Source organism: Nestor notabilis, unplaced genomic scaffold, assembly GCF_000696875.1.
Source record: "Nestor notabilis isolate BGI_N333 unplaced genomic scaffold, ASM69687v1 scaffold14073, whole genome shotgun sequence".
NCBI lineage: Eukaryota > Metazoa > Chordata > Aves > Psittaciformes > Psittacidae > Nestor > Nestor notabilis.
The window spans coordinates 58,078-65,085 of record NW_009923472.1 but is presented as its reverse complement, the minus strand read 5'-3'; the positions used below and the strand labels follow the sequence as shown (position 1 = coordinate 65,085).

General features: G+C 37.9%; 1 protein-coding gene across 2 annotated transcripts in view; it reads right to left on the bottom strand.

Annotated features, from left to right (window-relative positions):
• STAG1 (stromal antigen 1) overlaps window positions 1-7,008 on the bottom strand; it is a 137,435-nt gene that overhangs the window by 114,259 nt on the left and 16,168 nt on the right. The gene's annotated exons all lie outside the window — the stretch shown is intronic.

Here is a 7,008-nt window from a genome sequence, read left to right as displayed (position 1 = left end):
AAAATGGTAATTAAATATCATTATTTAGGGAAATCAGTGTAACACATTTTATGGAACCATTTGGGAGAAAAAAAAAAAAAACAAACCCCAACTGAACACTACTGAAAGATAAAAATATTTAGTTCTCTTTTGAGAGTATTGGAATGGCAGAATTTAACTGTCATTACACTTATGTGCATAAAAAGCATTGGAAAAATTATTCTTTCAAATGGATTACAATCACAGGAACTACTGGGGATGAGTGCTCCTGACACAGCAGATCTGCACTGCTCAGAGCTGTATTTCCTCACCTGAGTCCTCAGAAATGACAGACAGACCATGCGAAAGCCTCATACCCAGCAGGTTTTCTGCTACAGAACAGAATGTTTGTAGGTGCCTATCTCTTACAATTGATGGGTAACACAATTTCCATGGGGCTGGGTCTGTTTAAGCTGGGCTAATCATGGGCATGAATGGTTGGTTCCAAGATGCTACAAAGCACCAAAATTACTCATATACATTGAACATGAGAACAAAAAAAGCCCTCAGAGGAGTGTGGAAGCAAAGTCAGTTATGCCACTAAGAGAGACCCATCGACTTATTAAAAAAAAAAAAAACAACACGATTCAAGTTCCTTTGCTAGCACAATTTGTAAAGGGTTCACAGACCACTCCAGACACTTCAAGAAAGGATAACATTCTAAAGAGCAAAAGTCTTCCCTGGCTTTATGTATAATAGGCATTTTTAGGTATAAATGCTTTCACAGACTGTACTGCTTGCACATGTGTTCACATGAAAAGGAAAATCATCCTACATCTTATAACATCACAAAGGAAAACGTGATGTAAGGTGTGATGACTGTAGGAAGACTCTTTTGGTACTAAGGGATACCCTTCTAATTAATTAATGCTTCATCTGGTGGCTGAATTGTTCCTAGTATAACGAGCATGAAAACATGTACCTCATTTTCACTTTGTTTTTCTTTTAATTTAGTAGCATTCAACCAAAAGCAAATCTAGATTGGGCCACAGATCAAATCCATATTAATATGAAACCAAAATACCAGTTTAAATGTTAATAAAGTTGCAGTTATTTTACCCTGTAGAGAACGCATACTTAACCTCCTAAGGAGTTTCTCAGACAGTCTGGGGAACCCAGAATTATTATCCATCCTTCAAGTTGGAGGATACAGCATTGTTAAAATACAACAGAGGACAATTAAACTAAAATATGCCTTTAACACAAAACCCAACTATAATACTTGATCAAATATGTCTGTATATTGTTAATCTTCAAAAACCTTCACTGACAAAAATGGTAGAAGCAGATGCTATCCAGCAAAGAGGACTTCTAATAGGGACAAGAGACAAACTCAGGGAAAAGAAAGCCATTAATGCTACTGAGAACACAGTCGCATTCACCCTGAGCTGCAAACTGTCCAAGGTAGGGAGAATTCCCAGAATATATCTTTGCTGCCTTATTCTCTTTCTTAACTGCCATTGTCAGAGAAAGGATATTGGACTTATGATACAATCCAATTGCAGCTGCTCTGATGTTTTAAGCTCAAGAATACATGTAAAAACATATATGTAATTCCTCCTACATAAGGTAGGTATGGTGATGGTTATACAGTCATCCTAATCAAGAATAAGTCTGGAGCTGCTCCCAGAGATGAGCTGAATCTGGGAGCTGATCTGGTTGAAAAAACAACAACCAAACATCAAAGTGTCAGGCTCTAATTAAATCTATTTCTTGGTGTGACTACAAAACACAAGAAAGGTGTAAAAACCACCAGGTGTGGGAGAAGGTGAGACCAATCTGTTCAACAGCTATCTCAGTTTATGCAAGATTGAAGCAGGCATGGAACAATTCTTTCTAACCAGAATCATTGGAAGGACTAAGGAACATTGGGATTATCTATACTACATAATGATTATGTGATTAAAATAACTAAGATAAAATTCCAGGGAGTTGAGAGAAGTAAGCAAAGCAAAGCTTAATCCATGCAGAACGCATCAGGAACCAGCTGACAAAGCTGAGCAATCACTGGGGCTCACTCTACCGTCAGCTTCCTTCCCTGGCAGAAGCCAGCTCAAGGAGCAGCCTCACTCTCCGAGAGGACACCAGATGCCTTCTCCAAGGCTAATGCCACCTCCTGCTCCACGTTCACTAGCCCAGCTTCCTGCTGCAAAGGCCAAGGTACCTGCAATCAGCAGCATAGGGGAGCTGGAGCAAGACCTCATGGGGAATGATAATGATCAAAACTTTGGCTCTGCCTGCACAGTGGCTAAGGTTGGCCTCCCCTAACTTCTAATTAACTGAAACTAATATTACTATTACCATGGAAAAATGATGGTTGTAAAAGAAGCTGTTGGCTTAATACTGGAATGGGTGTAATTCCATGGCCTGAGCTATGCAGGGAAGTAGTATATAGACCGTAATTTCTGCCCTAAATGCTATGAAAACACAAAAATTACTGAAATTATATAGCATATGCCATATTAACAAGGTGAATAAAGACATATCGGTTTGGAAGAACTATCAACTATCTTGCATTTCTCGAACAGATCATCAAATCTCAAAGTAACATAAAAAAAGTACTGGAAGTACGAGGACTTTCAATCATAAATAATTTCAGATGCAGATGTTGATGACTGAACTTCATCCAAACCTGATACATTATGATAAAAGGAACTGGCAACCACACCAGTAAGACGCTTGTGGAAAAAAAGAATGAAAAAAGAGCACTGCTGAAAGTGAGAGCGTTTCCTTTACCTCTTCCATATTATTTCCAAAGATGAAATGTGTAATTATAAAGACACATACCCTTCATTTTTGCACATAGTAATCTTGAACCTTAGTCTGCAATAGACAGGTGGAACCTTGGAGGACTCAAATCCACGCATGCCAAGGTGCACAGACAAGAACAATGAGCAACCACACACATTCTTGATTTCTGGTGGCACAAAACTCCCATTTCAACATACTAGAAAGCTCTGATTGTATACATATCCTAAAATGCCTGCTGGCGTACTTTTACCATACTCTGAACCATGTCTAACTGATACCAAGATTACTTCTATTAGCTAGGCAAAGCAGAGGGTTCAAACTTTTTTTCTTTAACCTGTAGTGAACTGATAATGTCAGTTAAGGGTAAATGTTAATGCATGTAAGTGAGACAGTGAGACACTGGCACAGGGTGCCCAGAGAAGCTGTGGCTGCCCCATCCCTGGCAGTGTTCAAGGCCAGGTTGGACACAGGGACTTGGAGCAACCTGCTCTAGTGGAAGGTGTCCCTGTGTGTGGCTGGGGGTTGGAACTGGATGAGCTTTAGGGTCCCTTCCAACACAAACCATTCTATGATAATATTACAGAGTAATCAAGGCATACATCTGTTTATGTTTTGGAACTGAACACCTCTTACAATAACTGATGATTCTCTCTGATGTTCTGGGCAAGGTACAAATTCCCTTTCAAAACAAGAAAGAACACTTTCATGCTTGGTTTGACCAATGCAGAAGAACAAACTTCATTACAGGTAATAGGTCACAATTTACTTAGAAGCAATTTTCAGACTGAAGCCTGAACAAAATTTGAGATTATCACACACACTATCTCACTGCTGGCTTAATGCTGGTGTCAGAGACCAGTAGAGAAGTATCTATGAAGATTTAAGCTGCAAGTCAGCCTCTGTACTGGGGGCTCAGCTGGAGGAGTGGAGGTTCACCCACATCCTTCATTCCCATCAGTGTCAAATCAGGCAGTTTAGGACATGAGAAATAGTGATATAGTCTGTTCTGCTATGGAGGTTTAGAGGGGGGAAATATAGTGGATATAGCTGTCTACATAATGGATAAAGCTGTCTACATAAAATCACTCAAGGGAAAAATAAACAAGAGAGATAAATGACAAAAAGCAGAAGAATATCATGTTCGCCTAACAAAAAATCCCTAAAAAGTTCGATGACCAGTCTCAAAGGACTAACAAAACGTGCCCGCAGAAAACATGAACAGTAGAAAACATGAACATAACACATGGGAGCTGCCAATGTAAAAACTTCTGAAGCAACTAACTGTACAAAATGTTACAGAGCAAATTAAAAGCAGTGACAACAACCCAATACCAACTTAATGTGGGCATGAAATTGATTTATAGAGTTCAAGTAAGACTTAACCCCAACACTACTTCATAACAGAGGCAAAGATTTATATGCAAAGAGCAGTCCTGAAGTTATGTATACTTGAAATACAAAATACTAACCTAGCATTGTTTCCCTGGAAGAACCAAACAGCACTAAGCCTGAAGAGAAGAACTAAATGAATCCTGCTATGAGAATCAAAATAGAGGACAAACTGAAAAGAAGTGAGAATTGAATTCAGCTACAGACTTCCATGAGTTGGCAACACAAAGCCAGAAAAATCTAACAACTAAAATAAATCCTGAGAGCAAACAGCAGGAGCAGATAGATCAGAAAACACATGATTCCCATGTAATCTCAATGCATAAATGGAATTTTGCTGGGTTTTCATTGCTGTAAGCAAACTTAAGAGCACCAGAGAAAAACATAGGTTCATATTACAGGGAAAGAACTAGAAATTGAGAAATGATAGATTCTGACAAATCCAAATATATGTCATTTATCAGAAAATTGGCAATACTGACAAAATTGCTAAAATTAGCCACAAGACACCTGGATCCAAACTACAAAAACCAAAAATGCCAAGCATTCCTAACTGTTACATCAAAATCCCTAAGCAAATAAGGAAAAAGAAAAGTATAAAGATGCTAGTAAGTTTGGTTTGATTTATAGAACCTTGGTTTCACTTCATTATTGTCCAGAAGTGTAAGTTAAAAGATATTAAATCCATTTCAATTGTATCTTCTTTCTCACTATATGGTTTCTTTCTCTTTCTTTTCCTTTTAATATATTTTTACCAATAGTAGAATTTTCAAAGATGCACAAGTGACACACACTTTGGAAATTATGGTTCAAGTCATTTATGCCTGTTTGTAGCCCAGGCCTTTAAATAAAAACTAAACTAAAAGAGGGGAGATTCAGGTTTAGACGTGAGGAAGAAATTTTTTGCAATAAGGGTAGTAGAATCATGGCACAGGTCACCCAGAGAGATGGTGGAGGCACATCCCTGGAGACATTCAAGGCCAGGCTGGATGTAGTTCTGGGCAACTTCTTCTAGCTGAAGATGTCCCTGCTCATTGCAAGATCCCTTCCAACCCAAACTATTCTATGATTTTATAAACCTGCCTATTCCGTTACTATTTGCTTTATCATTTCTCCGTTGCTTAAAATGTGTTGTCTACTTCTTTTTCATAGATGTAGGTGGGGCACATTTTAAGCATGTGTGTGCACATGTATATATACACAAATATACAGACACATACCCTTCTGCATCTGCATATACAATAGTAAATTTCTCAAAACAATTCCTTTTTATTTGAATTCCAAAGGTTTCTTCATGCATGCATGAAATTTCCTTTTAGAATTTCATCTGCAAAGACTTCTTCTGATGACATCTCTTGAAACAGACAAAAATGTATCAAAGTCAATTCCACGCACACACACACAGAGTCATCCAATATCAAAGCAATCATTCATTCCTTTTCATTTGGCTCCTGCAAATATCAATAACTCTAAGACAAACCATACTACATAAAGCATACTGTATGTTCTGTACCACAGTAAAACCAGAAAATAGACTCCAGATGTTTCCTCAAATCCTGCCAAAAATGAAATTCAAAAAAGTGTTGAAAACCAAGCAAAGTTAGAAGCCCTGACTTAAAACATATAGGAAGAAGAGGCACAAGTAATCTGTAGGTTTGTTAGGAGTAAATTTGTTCTGTCTTCACCTACTAGATAAGAAGGGTCAATCTTGAATAACTGTAAATATAGCAACTATAAAGAATAAAAATTCTCATTTTCTTCCCATTTCTTATTTCCTTAGAATGACATCTCAGACCTTCCACAGATTTGAGACTGGAGAAAATCTTCAACAGCTTTCACTCATTTGGAAGGACTAGATTCCTTTGGGAGTTAATTAGATTCTTCTTTCAGCTACACTAAAAGCAATACCAAAAATGGGACTTGGCCCCTAAATTTTTCTCATTTGCCATTTTATCATGTCAGTTAGCACCATAAAGTCAAAATAAACTGATACTGCATGAGTCCTGTTTTGTTGAACTGCAAAGTAAAGGAGGTTTGCTTAAACAATCCTTCAATAGGAACGACTGTTGGCTTTGCACTGCACAGGATGAACAGTGTTTTGGGCTCATTGTTACTCCTTTGAGTGCCAAAACCAATAGGTGAAGCCCAGTAGCTTCTTAAAAGAATAAAAGTACTGTCAAAACCAATCATCTATAAAGGTTCTCGAGGTAGAACTCCTCTTGCCCAATAGATCCTGTAAGACCTCTGAAATTGATCAAAACACAAAGGAAGAAGAAACTTCCAGAGGCAATTCCCTACAACTATCTTAGATAATTACTTTACAATGAAAAATTCTCCTTCAAGATGTGCCCACTTTTGTCCCTCAGACACAGAGGAAGTCCAGGCAACTCGTTTAGCCTTCATCTGCTGCTCTGGTAGGACAGCAAGAAGAGTACAGGGTAAAGTACTCAAGCAAAGCTGCTTGTGTCAGTAGGTATTTTTGAAAAAAAGGAGCAAATAAAAACCACTGGATCCATCACTAATATATACTTTTTCCTCATATAAAACTTATTATAGGATATTTTTAATGGACTGCTTAATACCAACGTGTATTTTCAATTTGGAAGTAATGGACAAAATCGTGGCAAATTTGAAATGCATAACTTACTGATCTGCCTCTTGTCTTTCAGAAGTATATACGGCAGTCCTCAATCAAAGCACATTCTGCCCCTTACTTTTATTACACATAAGCAGGCTACAGGACCAATACAGGGTATGAAAAAGATACAACTGTTTACAAAAGCATAGCTTAGGCTGAACTCCTACAGTCAGGATATACTCAATTGTGAAGGGGTGACTTAGTTCTTTTAC